This window comes from Macrobrachium nipponense, chromosome 42 (genome assembly GCF_015104395.2).
Source record: "Macrobrachium nipponense isolate FS-2020 chromosome 42, ASM1510439v2, whole genome shotgun sequence".
NCBI classification, from domain to species: domain Eukaryota; kingdom Metazoa; phylum Arthropoda; class Malacostraca; order Decapoda; family Palaemonidae; genus Macrobrachium; species Macrobrachium nipponense.
This window is the reverse complement of record NC_061103.1, coordinates 2,332,746-2,352,745: the sequence shown is the minus strand read 5'-3', so window position 1 is coordinate 2,352,745 and position 20,000 is coordinate 2,332,746. Positions and strand designations below refer to the sequence as shown.

The following is a 20,000-nucleotide window of genomic DNA, read 5'->3' as shown; positions in this document are numbered from 1 at the left end:
TTATTATTAATAATTGTTATACTTGAGATGTGTCACGGGAGGTTTGCTTAAGTATAATTATCATTACGGGAGAATTGTTTTACGAGAGATTTGAGATATTTCATGGGAGATTATTTGATAATTATTACAGATAATTATTCAGGAGAAAATTATTACGATGAATTAATGGGAGAAGTCTTGTGTTAATTATTTGTTCAGTTTTTGTAACTTTGGAGAATATTTCAGTGATTCACGGGGATGAGTTTTGCTGAATCTTGATGAATCTGGCTGAATCTTGGTGAGTTGTGTGGAATTTTGCTGAATTTTGCTGAGTTTTTTGCTGAATTTTTGGAGAATGGACAAGCATTAACTTTGGTGATAATTTTGTACTGATACTGGATGATTTTGATGATAGCAATTTTTTTGGTGATTTGTGATAATGATATTTCTGATACTGATTTTTTTTATACTAATACGTGGGTGTTTTAATGCTGTCAAGGGAGGTGAAATCTTTTGTGATTATGGGAAGAACTAACAACACATTGTTTTAGTTTTTTTTTTCTTTTTTTTATGAGTTCAGCAGATAATTGCTTGACATCTAGTGATTACGGGAGATAGTTAATGGTGCCGTTGATTTTTCTTTTTCTCCTTTTTTGAAAATTAGCCATCGCTGACACAAGTTTTTTTTTTGACCATGGGTGAATTTGAATTTGTTTTTTTCTCTCCAGTTAGTGTGAATATTATCTCAGTTCATGACTTAGAGTCATTGTTCGAGAACGTGTTTGTGTTTTAGCTATTTGATGCTATAGAGTAATATAGGGGAGAATTTCTTCCATGTTTTGAATGCATACGTAATGGCACTACATTTTTTTTCTCTGGATATTTGTGTTCCAGAAATTGTGAGTTTTCTTGCACAATACGATTAGTTGTATTTGTGACAACTTTGTGAGAGATAGGAAACTTGTTAAGTTTTCTAGTGGCTTATGTCGTAGTGCATATGGGGAAGTCTTTGCTTAGACACTGCGAGTTGGGAGTTCTGTTATAATGACTTGTGGCACATTGGTTGGTGGTTTTTTCTAGAACTTTCTAGACAGTTTTATTTGCCGAGTTTTTGCCCTTTTTTAGCAGTTATGCTAAATGGAGTGAGTTTTTGTATGTTTTTTACTATAACATTGAGTTATTCTCTGGAGAATTGGAGTTATAATTGAGATATAATTGAGATATATTATTTGGGGAGATAATTGGAGGTATATATTATTTTGGAGTTATATTTTGAGATATAATATATGGGAGATATATATTTTTGGCCATTTTTGATATTTGCCAATGTGGTATGAGCTATGTTTAGTTCAATTAGTTTTACAGCCATCTTTGTTGCAAAATGGAGACACATATTTGGAGATTATGGGGCAATATTTGGGAGTGTGTGAGTTAGATGCCTTGAGTGCATATTTTTTGGAGATATATTATTTGGAGCCTTGTTTTGTTCCACATGGAGTTATTGTGGAAATAGAGGTAAATATTTTGTATTTGCCGAAATAGAGGTGATTATTCTCTATTCCTGGAGTGGTGTCTTTTTTTCTACTGACATGTGGCTTTGGAGAAATAAGAGAATGATATAAGGGGGTTGGTTATTAACCAAATGGAGGAAATATTTTTATAACCGGAGGGCGTTATTATTGATATGATGTCTCATAATGGAGTTGGAATTAATCTTGGGCGGGTGACCCTTTTTTTTGTGGTTATGGGAGTTTTTTTTGAGTCAAGAGAAGATTTCTGAGGTTCTCTTTTTTGATTTCGTGTCTATTTAGAGGCGAGTGGCATTACTGCATTACGAGTTATTTGGAGATGTGTGTGCATTTTTCATGTTCACAAGTGTGTTATTCTTGGAGAAATATAATTTGGGAAAAGTCATGTTGAGAGAATAAGTCTTCGAGACAAATTTTTGAACACATTAGTCATATCCTGGAGTTAATTCTGTGAAATGTGTCAGTTAGACCTTTTTTCTTGAGAATCATGAGTTTCCAAACTTATGTGTCTGACTAGACAATTTTTGTGCTGTTGTTTGAGCATGCGTCCGCAGGTGATTTTTCTGCTGACAGGCGATGTGATGAGCCGTGTGCTGAGCGTGTGCTGATTCTTTTCTTCTGATGGTGACGGATCAGAATTTTTTGCAATATCTGGAAATGTGGCTATAGCATTTCACGAAAGCGCATGTATGAGAGTTTGCTTTCTGGCAAATTCCATAACTTTACATGGAGCATTTGGGGAAAACGCGGGAGTTATGCATATTATACATGTATTATGTATTTTTGTGATTGGGGAAATCTGCTTGTGATTATTCTTTTTTTTTTATTATTTTTCTTCCTTTTCCTATGAGATATGATTTGGGGATTGAGCTTAAGTAGCATTTCTTTTTTGGACGGGAGATTTGATTTTACCGGGAGATGTGATTTTTCGAGGGTTATTACTTACGTAAATGGGAGTTTGACATTAAGTCTCATTGTGATTAATTATTGAGCAGTAAAGGGGTTTTTGCTGTTAAAAGTAGGAGGTTTTTACTGATTTTGTGGGTTGTTTAAATATCAGCTTGCGAGAAATTTTTTGGGTCTGGGTGTTACGTGATTCTTTTCTTTCTTGGGCTTGTTACGAATTTTTTCTTTTTTTTGTGAGCACATTCGAGTTCGAAATGTGAGGCAGAATTCGTGGAGTTGCTGTGATTTCTGAGTTGTGTGTGTGTGCTGATGTGCGAGTTTGGAGAATGAGTTGGAGAACTTGATGTGTTTCTTTTTCTTAGAGAGTTGTGATAATGACTTATCATTTTAGTAGTCATATTTAAGGGAGTTAATTGGGAGACGTTCAGTTAGTATTTCTGACCTTTTTGAGATCATTGTTTGATAGAGGTAGTATGTTTGGGTTAATTTTCTTAGATTGACCAAAGACCTGACTGACATACTAACGCCCAAAAGTCGTCCCCGACTCCAGCAAGACGTCCACCAGCCGTGAAGAGAGGTTGCTGTTATTTTACCCCAGGGTGATTACAAGTATTTCCATGATGGGTGATCGAGAGAATTCTACAGCGTGTTTTTTTGGGGATCTACAAGAAGCCGTGAGAGTCTTCTACGATGAGGGAGGCATTCCGTCTTCCTACAGTTGCTACAGTCTACTGTCTGTGCAGCTACTTGCAGACAAGCGAAGAGGGATGTTCAAGAATCCTAATGCAGAAAATATGAGAGAAAATGCGTTTTGTGTTATTGGGAGATTAAAGCGTGATAAGACTTTATTTTATAATGCCAGAGACGTGCAGTTTTACTTGTTTTGTTTTAAGCCGGCCAATGTTGTATATTGTATAAGCAATTTTGCTAGGCGGGAGCTAGCATATAGGTGCGAGGGCCGAGCAATCTGTAAGACATAGGGTTTTGATTAATTATGTATTGTTCGTGCATTCTCTGTAACCTGTGGAATGTGGAGGACAGTGCAGAGATAACGACCTGAGAGTAGCTGATCAATGAGTTTCTAGGGGATGGCGTGAGATAAAAATGCTTAGTTCAGGAAGTCAATGTACGACAGTTTATGAACTCTTCCCAAAGTGCCTTTGTGAAACTAGATGCAGCTAGAACCGCGAGGCGCTAGCGAACTGTGTGTTCGTATGTGCGTGTGCGCCTCTTCTATTCATAATGCCAAGTTTATGGGAAGACTTGCACAGACATTCGGGGAGGAAGGCGAAGCCATGATGGCAGATGCCAAAGTGTTTTTTTATTTATCAGTGAGTGATATTCCGGTTGGGAATGGGTAAAGTGTTACCTTTACTTTAGCCAAAGGGGTGGCTTGTTTGATATCTTGTAAGATGTTCCATTTTATTAACTTTGTCTTTAAACTTGTGTGTGTACTTAACCAGAATGTGTTCTGTATCTTTGTACAGAGGTTCTGGATTTCGGTGGGACAGAGTTCCCAGGGAAAGGTGTGACCTTTTGGGTGACTTGACAATGAGTTGTTTTAAGTTAGTCTGTAAGACTGATTACTTAGTTAATTGATTTATTCTTGTAAATAAACGTTATGTTATGATGCAACTCTCTCATTTTCATTACCTGTTAGAATGGAGAGAGAGAGAGAGAGAGAGAGAGATGTGGGGTGATTGCCGAGAGAGAGAGAGAGAGAGAGAGCCTGTGTGTGGGGGTCTGCCTTCCGTTTCGTGTCCACGCTTACCTGTATGAATACATGGAGGTTTTTCCCATGTAATATATGTATATATATATATATAGATATATATATATATATATATATATATATATATATGTGTGTGTGTGTGTGTGTGTGTGTATTTGTACATCAGTAATATTTGCGTCACCTCAGTTAAAGAGAAAGAAAATTTTTTTATGAAGAATGCAAAATTTGAGGATATTTGCTTTTCGAATCCAATAGCTCCGACTATAAAGAGCGTCTTAGGGCGTCTCCTCAAAATGTCCACACACTTCGAAGCCTCCGGAAGCGAAAACGGCTTCGAAAGATGTTGTGGAGGCTCCTCATTGAGTAAGGCAGAATCGAGAAAGTCTTCCTTCAGACGAGTCTGAAGATGATTCATGACTCTCGTTAGAAATCCACAAGAGAGGAGGAAGCCTCGTTTTTGGGGACGAGCAAGGAATCTGAAGCACGCTTCGGATCCTGAATACTTGTTCGAGGCCGGAAGTGCCATCTTCCTGCATGTGGCAGATTCTAAAGATAGGCCAAGTGCGCGGTACTGCAATCTTTACGAATGAAAATGTATTCATTTTATCAATCTTTGTGTAATACTTTGCTTGGACTAGTCGCTAGCTGCAAGCCAGCTACTAGGAATATCTTGGAGGAAGTTACTTCTTATTATACCGTTATACATGGATCGGATTTCGACTTGGACATCGTCTTGACGAAAGTGCCGAAGAAGAAACCGATTTTAGATTTTGGATTGGCCTCAGGAGTTACTGCAACGATTATTGGTACTTGTTGCGTTGCAGCTGCTTCTGTTGGATTATATGCTTATAAGAAATACGGACACCTCCGAAAAGTTTTGGAGGAAACCAAACACGACCTTGGAAATCAAAAGAATGACGTTGACGCCGAGAACAGGAAATTGCAAGAGATGTTGAAAGAGAGGGACCGAATGCTACAGGAAGCGGAACAAGATAGGAATGAACTCGAAGACGAATACGAAGAGGAGGTTGGGAAAATGAAGGACAGGATAAACGACTTGGAAATGGAAAAAGAGGACACGAACGAGGAACTTGTAAGTGCTCTCCGCCATGGCAAGGAGATGGAAGCTTTGCTGGAAGACGCGAGAGCACGAGAACTTGAGATGAAGAGTTCTTTGCTATCCCTGGAAGAAAGGCTCCAGCAGAGAGATTACCAAATAGAATCTATGTTGAGCAACGAACGAAGACTTAAACTCGAAAAACAACAGTTGACCAAAAAAATTGAACGAGATGAAATCCAGATGGAGTCACTGTTGGCGGAACTAAAAGAGACTGAGTACGAGGTAGGGCTTTGCTTTAACATTATAGAAGAAAAAGAGAAGAATCTGAAAGATTACTTTGAAGGAGAGATCAAGAAGAAGGATGATGTGATTGCAAGCCTACAAAACAAACTTCAGGATGCTCTCCATCAAAAGAAGGAGATGGAAACCTTCCTGGAAGAAGCACGCACACGAGAGGCTGAAATGAAGAGTTCTTTGAGATCCGAAGAAGAAAAGCTCGAGCAGAGGGATCGCCAATTAGAAGACTTGTTAAGTGTAGAGCGAAGACGTGAAGTGGAATGCGAACAACTAAATGGGAAACTTGAGAAAAAGGAGAAGGAGATTGAGAGTTTGCTGGAAAGTGCTAATGGGTTACAAGATGAGCTGGAGAATTGTTTTAGCCTCTTAGACGAAAGTAAGGACTGTAATCTGTATCTTGAAGGAGAGATCCAGGAGAAGGATAAGGTGATAGAAAGCCTGCACGAGAAACTAGAGGTTGCTCTCCAACGTGAAAAGGATATGGAGAGCTTGTTAATAGAAGCGAAAGGAAACGAAAGAAAATTAAACCTTTTCAAGGAACTGTTGGAGAATAGGAATAGTCAAGTAAAAGAATTGTTACTTGAAGTTGAAAGGTTTAAAGGTGAAAATCAAGCGTTGGAACAGAAATTGGCAAATGCCCTGAGAGAAGCGGGGCTAGAGCAACAACAACTAAGGCAGCGGGCAGAAGAACACATGGAATTAAGCTTATACTGGCATCAGAAGTTTGAGGAAGCTAAGAAGGAGTTGGAGACGTCGAAGGACTGTGAGGCGGAAATGAAAAAGGCAAACAACAACATAAGGGAGATTTTGAACAATGAAGATAGATATATGCTGATGGCACTTTTGCATGGAATTGCCAAGAGGAATTTCCATCTTGAACACATTGCATTCAAGTATGGAAATGAAAATCAGCAGAACAATACTGAAGAAGCGAAGCAGAAAAAAGAGAAAGACGAAGACTTTTTCGATCAAATGCAGAGAAGAAAGGTGGAACAATATGACAGAGCCCAACAAGAGAAGAACAATTACGTAAAGCAGTGGGGCGATTTAACCCAGATGTTGGAAGCTCTGATGCGTGGAGATGAAAGTCTGCCAGAACAGACGAATGCAGTTTCTGGTCAGAACTCTGAAATTGAGACCCACAGATGTGGAGTTGTGTTTCTCAACACAGATAATGAAACTCCTGATCAAGGCCATGATGACAGACCCACACGGAATGAGATTCAGATTTTGCAGAGAAAATATGATGAAGTATCCAGACAGCTGAAAGAGGCGAAAGATAGGCTTCAAGAGGCTGAAGAGAAGACGCAGGAGCTACAAGGCAAGCTCAGAGAGGCAGAATATAAGCTGACCCAAAAGAGCACCCAAATGGAAACTATTGATCATCGAGCTGTGCTCAAATCTGAGGCAGACCGGTGTATTGATGATCAAGATTTTGATTCTGCTCTTGCTCTCTTGAAAGTTATCATAAAACAGTATGGCAACGAGTTAGAGTGTCGGGTCAAGGAGGTAAGATGTTTGTTGACACTAGCCAGGACAGACGAGGCCCAGGATGTGCTGAATGATCTTCCCAAAGAATTCAAAGAGTCTTTTGTTATCAAAATAGAGTCAGCTTTGCTCAGTGCGTGCAATTTGGAGTTCTGTAATTCCAGAAACCTTTTGTCACAGGTGCTAGATATATGCCCAAATCACCCAAGGGCATTGATAGCACAAAAATTTGTAGAGCAGAGGATGCTATGGGAAGCTTTACCTGGGATGATTGATGCCAAGGACTATGACACTGCCCTGGAAAATATTGCTGTGGCCATGTCTTTGGGATGTCTCTATCCTTGGGTATCCGTCGACTTGGCCAGAGTTAAAGGAAACATTTTGTGCAGGCTAGGAAAGTTACAAGAGGCATGTGAATGTTTCCTCAGTGTTCTTGCTGTGGACGAGGATCAGGAGGACTGCAGGTTACGGCTGGGATTGTGCTTCTTATTACTAGGAAGACACACAGATGCTATTACCGAGTTTGCAAAATTAGAAGAGGATGAACAGGGAGAATACTTGGTATCACTGGCTGAAGACCTGGAGAAAATGCAACAATACGGTTGCCCCTACAAAGTCCTAGGTGTTGAAACAGATGTTGCTCTGGATGAAATAAGGAATGCCTACAGGAGGAGTGCCCTAAAATGCCACCCTGATAAAAACAATGAGGCTGACAAAGACAGAGCGCATTTACTCATGCTTCAAATAAATTATGCGAACGATTTATTAAGTAATATAAAGGAGAAGAAAAAATATGACAACACCAGGCAAGCTGTTGAAGAGTATGCCGCTGAAGTATTTAAAAATCCTAACCTACCAGAATGGTTAGATGATGATGAAGACGATGAATCAGAAAGTGATTGTGACTTTGAATATAATTCTGATTCTGATGACGAATCTGAATCTGATTCAGAGGATGATTCTGATGACGAATCTGAATCTGACTCAGAGGATGATTCTGATGATGAAGCGAATTTAGCATTAATGGAATGTTCCCATAGTGATTATCTAGATAATGAATCAAGTGTTGGCCAATTGGAGGAGGAAGATGACGATTCATATGAAGAATTGGATAATGAGGAGGACGAGGATGAAGATGATGCATGGGAAGATATTCCTAACGAGGAATGGCTTGAAGAATCAGGTGAGGAAGATGATGAATTTGATGCTGATGATGAAGATGATGAAGATGATGAAGATGCATGGGAAGATATTCCTAACGAATCTTCTGAGGAAGGTGATGAAATTGACGCTACATCTGGCGAAGAATCACAAGATGAATGTGATAGTGATTCAGTTGAGGAGTCTGATGATGACTCTGATGATGAAAAATGAAGGAGCCTAAAGAGATTGCTCAGATGAGGATTCCCCAAGAAAATCTGAGCTAGGGAGACGATCCCCCAGAGCAAAGAACTGGGAGGCGATGATTATTGCCCACGCCTCTGGGTAGCTCTGCACATCAGGAGAGAGAAGCCCAGTCTGAATGCTTTGCAGGAGACTCTCTTCCTCCAGACGTCGGTACGGATGGCCCTGCCTATCAGCATCCCTGGCGAGCGAACTAATCGGGATCTTCCGTCCACTGGTGGTGGTCTTCCCGTCACCACTGCCCCCACCGCTCCCCCCCAATCTCCAGTGCTCACATAGGTGCAGCAGATAATTGCACCATCCCCCCTCCCCCCCCCGTGAGCATTGGAGATTAAGGTGGTGGGGATGGTTGTGCTGGGAAGATTGCTGCCAGTGGATGGAGGCTCCTGATTGGTTCCCTCGTCAGGGATGCTGACAGGCAGTGCCATCCATACCAACGTTTGGAGGAAAAGTCTCTCCTGCGCTGCATCTAGACTGGGCTTCTCTCTCCTAATATGCAGGATTCCCCAGGAAGATCTATAGAGGCAAACAGCAGTGAAAACACTAGGGAGACGATCTCCCAGCACAAAGAACTTGGGAGGCGATCCCCTAGGGAAAAGACTGTGGAGGTGTTCCCCCAGGAAGAAAATTAAGGGAGGCAATCCCATAGGAGAAAACTGGGGAGATGATCCCTAGGAAAAGCAACTATGGAGGTGATCCCACAGGGAAAAAGACTGGGCAGGTGATCTGCTAGGAAAAAGCTGGGGAACCAAACCCCCAGGAAGAAGATTGGGAAGATAAGCTCCAAGGGCTTGAAAGGCAAGCATGTAAGACGCTGCCTGCCATCGTCCTTGGCAGGTGATCCAGTCAGGAGTCTCTATCTTCTGGCATCAATCTTCCCATCACCACCACCCCCACTCTCCAACGCTTGCATAGGTGCAACAGATATTGCACCATTCCCCCTGTGCAAGCATTGGAGATTGGGCTGGTGGTACAGGGAAGATCACTGCCAGTTAATGGAGGCTCCTGATTGGTTTGCTTGCTAAAGACAATTACTGCCAACACCTCCATGAAGCCCTGCATATCAAGAGAGAGAAGCCCAGTCTAAATGTCGTGCTGTGCAAGAGACTTTTCTTCCAGTTGTTGCTATGGATGGCAATGCCGGCCAGCATCCCTGGCAAAGGAACCGGTCGGAAACCTCCATCCACTGGCAGCGATCTTTCCAGTACAACCATCCCCACCACTCCCCCAAATCTCAGGAGCTCGCACAGGTGCAACGGATGGTTGCTCCCCCCCAACCCCACTTGTGAGCAATGGAGATACAGGTGTTGGGGATGGTTGTGCTGGGAAGATCACTGCCAGTGGATGGAGGTTTCCGACCAGTTCCCTCGCCAGGGATGCTGGCTGACAGTGCCATCCATAGCGACAACTGGAAGAAAAGTCTCTTGCACAGCACGACATTTAGACTGGGCTTCTCTCTCCTGATATGCAGGGCTTCATGGAGGTGTTGGCAGTAATTGTCTGTTAGCAAGCAAACCAATCAGGAGCCTCCATCCACTGGCAGTGATCTTCCCAGTACCACCAGCCCAATCTCCAATGCTTGCACAGGGGGAATGGTGCAATATCTGTTGCACCTATGCAAGTGTTGGAGAGTGGGGGTGGTGGTGGTGATGGGCAGATTGATGCCAGCAGATAGAGACTCCTGACTGGTTCACCTGCCAGGGATGATGGCAGGCAGTGCCTTTAATGTCTCCCTCCCAAGCCTTTGGAGCTTATCTCCCCAATCTTTTTTCCTGGGGGTTTGGTTCCCCAGCTTTTTCATATCAAATCACCTGCCCAGTCTTTTTCTCTATGGGATCACCTCCATAGTTGCTTTTCCTAGAAATCACCTCCATAGTTTTTTTCTCCTACGGGATTGCCTCCCCAGATTTTTTTTCCTAGGGGAGATCACCACCCCAGTTTTTTCTCTAAGGGATCACCTCCCTAGTTCTTGGTGCTGGGTGATCGTCTCCTTTGTGTTTTTCACTGGCTGTTTGCCTCTTTAGATCTTCCTGGGGAATCCTGAACATCAGGAGAGAGAAACCCTTTTCTAAAGTTCACTTTCCCAGCTCTCTTTTTTTTTTCTTAGGGGATCAGCTCCCTAGTTCCCTTTCCTAGTGAATGGCCTCCCTAGTTCCTTTTTGTAGGGGATGGCCTCCCTAGTTTTTTTCCTAGGAGATGGACTCCTTAGTTCTTTTTCCTAGGGGATGGCCCCCCTCGTTCCTTTTCCTAGGGGATGGATTCCCTAGTTCCATTTCCTAGGGAATGGACTCCCTAGTTTTTTCCTAGGGGATGGACTCCGTCGTTCCTTTTCTTAGGGGATGGCCTCCCTTGTTCCTTTTCCAAGAGGATTACCTCCCTAGTTCCTTTTCCTAGGGAATGGCCTCCCTAGTTCTTTTTCTTAGGGGATTGCTTCCCTAATTTCGTTTCCTAGGGGATTGCCTCCTTATTTCCTTTTATTAGTGGTTGGCCTCCCTAGTTCCTTTTCCTAGGGGATGGCCTCCCCACTTCCTTTTCCAAGGGGATGGCCTCCCTAGTTCCTTTTTTGTAGGGGATGGCCTCCCTAGTTTTTTTTCCTAGGAGACGGACTCCTTAGTTCTTTTCCTTAGGGGATGGCCTCCCTCGTTCCTTTTCCTAGGGGATGGATTCCCTAGTTCCATTTCCTAGGGAATGGCCTCCCTAGTTTTTTTCCTAGGGGATGGACTCCCTCAATCCTTTTCTTAGGGGATGGCCTCCCTTGTTCCTTTTCCAAGAGGATTACCTCCCTAGTTCCTTTTCCTAGGGAATGGCCTCCCTAGTTCTTTTTCTTAGATAAAATCCCCCGTTTTCTAGGGGATTGCCTCCTTATTTCCTTTTATTAGTGGTTGGCCTCCCTAGTTCCCTTTCCTAGGGGATGGCCTCCCTAGTTCCTTTTCCTAGGGGATGGCCTCAATAGTTCCATTTCCTAGGGGATGGTCTCCCTAGTTTCCTTTTCCCTAGGGGATGCCGCCCTAGTTCCTTTTCCTTTAGGGTGATGGCTCCCTAGTTCCATTTCCTAGTGGATGGCCTCCCTAATTCCTTTTCCTAGGGGATGGCCTCCCTAGTTATTTTTCCTAGGATATCACCTCCCTAGTTCCATTTCCTAGTGGTTGGCCTCCCTAGATTTTTTTCCTAGGGGATGGCCTCCCTTTTTACTTTTCCTAGAGGAGTGCCTGCCTTGTTCCTTTTCCTAGGGCATCGCCTCCCTAGTTCCTTTTCCTACGGGATTACGTCCCTGGTTCCTTTTCCTAGGGGATGACCTCCTTAGTATCTTTTCCTAGGGGATCGCCTCCCTAGTTCCTTTTCCTTGGGGATTGCGTCCCTAGTTCCTTTTCCTAGGGGATGGCCTCCCTAGTTCCTTTTCCTAGTGGATTATCTCCCTAGTTCTTTTTCCTAAGGGATTACCTCCCTAGTTCTTTTTTCTAGGGGATTACGTCCCTGGTTCTTTTTCCTAGGGGATTGCCTCCTTAGTATCTTTCCCTAGGGGATTGCTTCCTTACTTCCTTTTCCTAGGGGATGGCCTCCCTAGTTCCTTTTCCTAGGAGATGGCCTCCCTAGTTCCTTTTCCTAAGGGATTACCTCCCTAGTTCCTTTTCATAGGGGATGGCCTCCCTAATTCCTTTTCCTAGGGGATGGCCTCCCTAGTTCCTTTTCCTAAGGGATTACCTCCCTAGTTCCTTTTTATAGGGGATTATCTCCCTAGTTCCTTTTCCTAGGGGATTGCTTCCTTACTTCCTTTTCCTAGGGGATGGCCTCCCTAGTTCCTTTTCATAGGGGATAGCATCCCTAGTTCCTTTTCCTAGGGGATGGCCTCCCTAGTTCCTTTTCCTTGGGGATGGCCTCCCCTTTTCCTTTTCCTAGGGGATCGCCTCCCTAGTTCCTTTTCCTAGGGGATTACGTCTCTAGTTCTTTTCCCTAGGGGATTATCTCCCTAGTTCTTTTTCCAAGGCGGTTGCCTCCCTAGTTCTTTTTCCTAGGGGATGGCCTCCCAAATTCCTTTTCCTAGGATGGCCTCCCTCGTTTCTTTTCCTAGGAGATGGATTCCCTAGTTCCATTTCCTAGGGAATGGCCTCCCTAGTTCCTTTTCCTAGGGGATGGCCTCCCTAGTTCCTTTTCTTAGGGGATTACCTCCCTAGTTCCTTTTCCAAGAGGATTACCTCCCTAGTTCCTTTTCCTAGGGGATGGCCTCCATAGTTCTTTTTCTTAGGGGATTGCTTCCCTAATTCCGTTTCCTTGGGGATTGCCTCCTTATTTCCTTTTATTAGTGGTTGGCCCCCTCCCTAAGTTCCTTTTCCTAGGGGATGGCCTCCCTAGTTTCCCTTTTCCTATGGGGTGGATGGCCTCAATAGTTTCCTCCATTTCCTAGGGGATGGTCTCCCTAGTTCCTTTTCCTAGGGGATGGCCTCCCTAGTTCCTTTTCCTAGGGGATGGCCTCCCTAGTTCCTTTTCCATAGGGGGCTGGCCCTCTTAGTTCCTTTTCCAAGGGGATGGCCTCAATAGTTCCATTTCCTAGGGGATGGGTCTCCCCTATTTCCTTTTGTTCCTAGGGGATGGCCTCCCTAGTTCCCATTTTCCTAGGGGAATCGGCCTCCCTAGTTCCTTTTCCTAGGTGGATGGCCTCCCCTAAACTTCCTTTTCCCTAGGGGATGACCTCCCTCGTTCCTTTTTCAATTGGGGATCCACGATGCCCTAAGTTCCATTTACCAGTGGATGGCCTCCCTAGTTTTTTTTCCTAGGGGATGGCCTCCCTTTTGACTCTTCCTAGGGGATCGCCTCCCTAGTTCCTTTTGCTAGGGGATTACCTCCCTAGTTCCTTTTCCTAGGGGATTACATCCCTAGTTCTTTTTCCTAGGGGATGGCCTCCTTAGTTCCTTTTCCCAGGGGATGGCCTCCCTAGTTCCTTTTCCTAGGGGATGGCCGCCTTAGTTCCTTTTCCTAGGGGATGGCATCCCTAGTTTCTTTTCCTAGGGGATGGCCTCCCTAGTTCCTTTTCCTAGGGGATGGCCTCCCTAGTTCCTTTTCCTAGGGAATCACCTCCCTAGTTGCATATCCTAGTGGTTGGCCTCCCTAGTTTTTTTCCTCGGGGATGGCCTCCCTAGTTCCTTTTCCTAGGGGATGGCCTCCCTATTTCCTTTTCCTAGGGGATGGCCTCCCTAGTTCCTTTTCCTAGGGGATGGCCTCCCTAGTTCCTTTTCCTAGGGGATGGTCTCCCTAGTTACTTTTCCTAGGGATGGCCTCACTAGTTCCTTTTCCTAGGAGATGTATTCCCTAGTTCCATTTCCTAGGGAATGGCCTCCCTAGTTTTTTCCTAGGGGATGGACTCCCTCGTTCCTTTTCTTAGGGGATTACCTCCCTAGTTCTTTTTCCAAGAGGATTACCTCCCTAGTTCCTTTTCCTAGGGGATGGCCTCCCTAGTTCTTTTTCTTAGGGGATTGCTTCCCTAATTCCGTTTCCTAGGGGATTGCTTCCTTATTTCCTTTTATTAGTGGTTGGCCTCCCTAGTTCCTTTTCCTAGGGGATGGCCTCCCTAGTTCCTTTTCCTAGGGGATGGCCTCAATAGTTCCATTTCCTAGGGGATGGCCTCCCTATTTCATTTCCTAGGGGATGGCCTCCCTAGTTCCTTTTCCTAGGGGATGGCCTCCCTAGTTCCTTTTCCTAGGGGATGGCCTCCCTAATTCCTTTTCTTAGGGATGGCCTCCCTAGTTCCTTTTCATAGGGAATCACCTCCCTAGTTCAATTTTCCTAGTGGTTGGCCTTGGCCCATCCCTAGTTTTTTTGTTTTTCCTAGGGGTGGATGGGCCCTCCCTAGTTCCATTTTGTTCTTAGGGGATCGCCTCCCTAGTTCCTTTTCCTAGGGGATTACCTCCCCTAGTTCCTTTTCCTAGGGGGATTACGTCCCTAGTTACTTTTTTCACTAGGGGATTGCCTCCTTAGTTTCCTTTTTCCTATGGGATTGGCCTCCCTTAGTTCCTTTTCCTAGGGATGGCCTCCCTAGTTCCTTTTCCCTCGGGAATGGCATCCCTAGTTTCTTTTGTTCCTTATGGGGGATGGCCTCCCTAGTTCCTTTTCCGCTAGGGGAATGGCCTCCCTAGTTCCATTTTTCCTAGGGGATCACCCTCCCCAGGTTTGCATACCCTATTTGTTGGCCTCCCTAGTTTTTTTTTTGTTTTCCATAGGGGGATGGACCTCCCTAGTTCCTTTTCCATCTTTATTAGGGGATGGCATCCCTAGTTTTCCTTTTCCTAGGGGATGGCCTCCCCTAGTTTCCTTTTGTTCCTAGGGGAGGCCTGGCATCCTAGTCCTTTTCCTATTGGGGATCACCTCCCTAGTTTGGCATATCCTAGTGGTTGGCCTCCCTAGTTTTATTTCCATACGGGGGATGGCCCTCCTAGTCCGTTCCTTTTTTTCTAGGGGATGGCCTCCTAATTCCCCTTTTTCTAGGGGATGGTTTTTGCCTCCCTAGTTCCTTTTTCTAGGGGATGGCGCCTACCCAATTCCATTTTTCCCTAGGGGATGGCCGCCTCCCTGAGTTTTCCTTTTTGTTTCATAGGGGATGGCCTCCCCTAATTATTCCTTTTTCATATGGGGATGGCCTCCCTAGAAATTTTCCTTTTTCTAGGGGGTGATGGTCCACTCCCTAGTTTTCCCTTTTTCCATAGGGGATCATGTCCCTAGTTGCATATCCATAGTGGGTTGGCCCTCCCTAGTTTTTTTTTCCTAGGGGATTCCCCCGCCTCCCCTAGTTTCCTTTTCCTAGGGCGATGGTTCTCCCCTAGTTCCTTTTTCCTAGGGGAGGGATCACCTCCCTAGTTGTGCATATCCTAGTGGTTGGCCTCCCTAGTTTTTTTTTTCCTAGGGGTATGGCCTCCCTCGTTGCTTTTCCTTCCTAGGGGATGGTCCCCTCCCTAGTTCCTTTTCCTAGGGGATGGCCCCCCTCCCTCCCTAGTTCTTTTTCCCCAGTGGGGATCGCCTCCATAGCCTTCCTTTTTTCTAGGGATGCCTCTCTAATCCTTTTCCTAGGGGATGGCATCTCCCTCCTTACTTGGCCTTTTCCTAGGGGCTTTTTCTAGGGGAGGCCTCCCTAGTTTCCTTTCCTAGGGGATGGCCTCAATTTAGTTCCATTTCCTAGGGGATGGCCTCCCCTAAATCCCAGTTCCTTTTTTCCCTATTTGGGGTTTGATGGCCTCCCTAATTCCTTTTTCCTAGGGGATGGCCTCCTAGGGGTTTACCTTTCCTAGGGGATGGCCTCCCTATTTCCTTTTCCTAGGGGGATGGCCTCCCTAGTTCCTTTTTTCTAGGGGATTGGCCTCCATTTATTCCTTTTACCTAGGGGTATGGCCTCCCTAGTTTCCTCTCCCTAGGGGCTGTCTCCCTAGTTCTTATATTGGGATATTCACCGCCCTCCTAGGTTCCATTTTCATAGTGGTTTGGCTCCCTAGTCCCGTTTTAGGGGTCCGCGGGGATGGCCTCCCTGGTTTCCTTTTTCTTAGGGGATCGCCTCCCTAGTTCCTTTTCCTGGGAGGGGAATTACCTCCCTAGTTCCTTTTCCTTTTTAGGGGATTACGTCCCTAGTTCTTTTTCTAGGGGAGCATTGCCCCTTAGTCCTTTTTCCTAAGGGATGGCCTCCCTAGTTCCTTTTTCTAGGGGATGGCCCCTCCCTAGTTCCTTTTCCTAGGGGATGGCCTCCACCTAGGGGTTTCCTTTTCCTCGGGGAGGGGTGGCATCCCGTTACGTTTGTTTTCCCCCTAGGGGATGGCCAAATCCTTTTAGGGGTCCCAGTTCATTTTCCTAGGGGACCTGGCCTCCCTAGTTCCTTTTCCTAAGGGGGATCACCTCCCTAGTTTTGCATACCTATTGGTTGGCCTGCCTAGTTTTTTTTCTAGGGGGGATGGCCTCCCATCCTTTTTCCATAGTTCCTTCCTCCTCGGGATGGGCATCCCTAGTTTTCTTTTCTTCCTAGGGGGATGGCCTCCTAGTTCCCTTTTCCTAGGGGATGCCTCCTAGTTCCTTTTTAAGTTTTCGTTTTACTAGGGGATCAGTCCCCCTAGTTGCATATCCTAGTGGTTTGCCTCCTAGTTTTTTTCCTAGGGGATGGCCTCCCACTAGTTTCCTTTTTCTAGGGGTGATGCCTCCCATATTCCTTTTTATAGGGGATGGCCTCCACTAGTTCCTTTTTCTAGGGGGATGGGGCCTCCCCACCAATCCTTTCCTAGGGGATGGCCCTCCCATAGTTCTTTTTTCCCTATTAGGATTTTTTGGCCTCCCTCAGTTCCTTTTCCTAGGGGAGGTCTCTCCTAGTCCGTTTCTAGGGGATCATGTCCCTAGTGTCATATCCTAGTGGATGAGCCCTATGGCTAGTTTTTTTTTCCTAGGGGATGGATGCCTCCCTAGTCTTTTCCTAGGGGATGGTCTCCCTAGTTCCTTTTCCTAGGGGATCACCTCGCTGGTTGCATATCTAGTGGTTGGAACTCCTAGTTTTTTTTTCCTAGGGGATGGCCCTCCCTAGTTCCTTTTTCCTAGGGGATGGTCTCCCTAGTTCCTTTTGGGGTTCCTAGGGGATGGGCATCCCTAGTTCTTTTCCAGGGGATCGCCTCCTCCCCCTTAGTTCCGTTTTCAATTGGACTGGCCTCTCTAATTCCTTTTCTAGGATGCCTTTTCCCTAGGTCCTTCCTTTTCCCTAGGGGATGGCCTCCCCTCATAGTTTCCATTTCCTAGGGGATGGCCTCCCTAGTTTTTTTTTCCTTTTTCCTTAGATGGGCTCCCATTTATGGCCTTTCCTAGGGGCCATGGCCTCCTAGTTCCTTTTTTCCCTAGTTTTAGGGGATGGCCTCCCTCCTTTTATTTCATTTTCCTAGGGGATGGCCTCCTAGTCCTTTTTCTAACCGGGGAGGCCTCCCTATTTGCCTTTTCCTAGATGGCCTCCCTAGTCTGTTTTTTTTAGGGGAATGGTTATTCCCTAGGGTTTACCCACCTTTTATAAGGGATCCTTTTCCCTAGGGGAATTGGCCTCCCTAAGGGGTTCCTTTTTCCCTAAGGGATGGGCCTCCCTAATTCACTTTTCCTAGGGATGCCTCCCTAGTTTCCTTTTTCTAGGGATGGTTGTCCCTATTTTCCTTTTTTAAGGGATTTTTTTTCCGCCTACCTAGGGGTTCCATTTCCTAGGTGGTTTGGCCCCTCCCTATTTTTTTTCCGAGGGGATTTGCCTTCCTAGTTCCTTTTTCTTAGGAGATCGACCCTCCCTAGTTCCTTTTCCTAGGGGATTCCTCCTAGTTCCTTTTTCCTAGGGGATTACATCCCTAGTTTCCTTTTCCCTATGTGGGGTTGCCTCCTTAGTTCCTTTTTCTAAGGGATGGCTCCCTAGTTTCCTTTTCCTAGGGGATGGCCTCCCCTATTTCCTTTTTCCTAGGGGATTACCTCCCTAGTTGCATATCCTATTGGTTGGCTCCTAGTTTTTTTTCCCTAGGGGATGGCCTCCCTAGTTCCTTTCCTAGGGGAATGGCTCCCTAGTTCCTTTCCTCGGGATGCATCCCTAGTTTCTTTCCTAGGGATGCCTCCCTAGTTCCATTTCCTAGGGGATGGCCTCCCTATTTCTGTTTTTCCCAGGGATCCGCCTTTTCCCTATTCCTTTTCCTATGGGGATTCACCTCCCTAGTTTTCATATCCTAGGTGGTTGGCCTCCCTAGTTTTTTTCCTAGGGATGGCCCTCCCTAGTTTCTTTTCCTATGGGGTTGGCCTCCCTAGTTTCCTTTTCCTAGGGATGGCCTCCCAGTTTTTTTCCTTTTCCGAGGGGTGGATTTCACCTCCCTAGGTTGCCATATCCTATTGTTTGGCCTTCCCTAGTTTTTTCCCTAGGGTATGGCTCCCCTAGGGGTTTCCTTTTTTCCTAGGGAAGGCCTCCCTAGTTCCCTTTTCCTCGGTATGGCATCCTAGTTTCGTGTTCCATAGGGGATGCCTCCCTAGTTCTTTTCACTAAGGGATGGCCTCCCTAGTTTTTTTTCCGCAGGGGATCGCCTCCCTAGTTCCTTTTCTAGGGGATCACCATCCCTATTGCTATCCTAGTGGTTGCCTCCTAGTTTTTCTTTCCTAGGGGATGGCCTCCTAGTTTCTTTTCCTAGGGAATGGCCCTCCCTAGTTCCTTTTCCTAGGGGATCACCTCCCTATTTGCCTATCCTAGTGGTTGGCCTCCCTAGTTTTTTTAATCCTAGGGGATGGCCTCCCTAGTTCCTTTCTAGGGATGGTTCCCTTGTTTTCCTTTTTATATTGGGACTCACCTACTAGTTCCATTTCCTAGTGGTTGGCCCTCCCCTAGTTTTTTTTCGAGGGGGATGGCCTCCCTAGTTTCCTTTCTTAGGATTGCCTCCCAAGTTCATTTTTCCTAGGGGATTACCTCCCTAGTTTCCTTGCCCTAGGGGAATTACGTCCCTATTCGTTTTCCTAGGGGATTGCCTCCTTAGTCCTTTTCTAAGATGGCCTCACTAGTTCCTTTTCCTAGGGGATGGCCTCCCTAGTTCCTTTTTCCTGGGGATGGCCTCCCTAGGTCCTTTTCCTCGGGATTGCATCCTATTTGTTTTTCCTAGGGATGGCCTCCCTAGTTCCTTTTCCTAGGGGATGGCCTCCCTAGTTCCTTTTCCTAAGGGATCACCTCCCTAGTTGCATACCCTATTGGTTGGCCTGCCTAGTTTTTTTTCCTAGGGGATGGCCTCCCTAGTTCCTTCTCCTCGGGGATGGCATCCCTAGTTTCTTTTCCTAGGGGATGGCCTCCCTAGTTCCTTTTCCTAGGGGATGGCCTCCCTAGTTCCTTTTACTAGGGGATCACCTCCCTAGTTGCATATCCTAGTGGTTGGCCTCCCTAGTTTTTTTTCCTAGGGGGATGGCCTCCCTAGTTTTTTTTCCTAGGGGATGGCCTCCCTAGTTCCTTTTTCTAGGTGATGGCCTCCCTAATTCCTTTTTCTAGGGGATGGCCTCCCTAGTTCCTTTTTCTAGGGGATGGCCTCCCCAATTCCTTTTCCTAGGGGATGGCCTCCCTAGTTCCTTTTTCTAGGGGATGGCCTCCCTAATTCCTTTTCCTAGGGGATGGTCTCCCTAGTTCCTTTTCCTAGGGGATCATGTCCCTAGTTGCATATCCTAGTGGTTGGCCTCTCTAGTTTTTTTTCCTAGGGGATCGCCTCCCTAGTTCCTTTTCCTAGGGGATGGTCTCCCTAGTTCCTTTTCCTAGGGGATCACCTCCCTGGTTGCATATCCTAGTGGTTGACTCCCTAGTTTTTTTTCCTAGGGAATGGGCCTCCCTATTTTCCTTTCCTAGGGATGGTCTCCCTAGTTCCTTTTCCTAGGGGATGGCCTCCCTAGTTCTTTTTCCCAGGGGATCGCCTCCCTAGTTCCTTTTTCAATTGGGTGGCCTCTCTAATTCCTTTTCCTAGGGGATGGCCTCCCTAGTTCCTTTTCCTAGGGGATGGCCTCAATAGTTCCATTTCCTAGGGGATGGCCTCCCTAGTTCCTTTTTCTAGGGGATGGCCTCCCTAATTCCTTTTCCTAGGGGATGGCCTCCCTAGTTCCTTTTCCTAGGGGATGC

At 45.6% G+C, this 20,000-nt stretch overlaps 1 long non-coding RNA gene across 1 annotated transcript in view; it reads right to left on the bottom strand.

Moving 5' to 3' along the window:
* The window catches only part of LOC135213257 (uncharacterized), a 37,414-nt gene that overhangs the window by 13,675 nt on the left and 3,739 nt on the right, over positions 1 to 20,000 (bottom strand). The window lies entirely within an intron of this gene.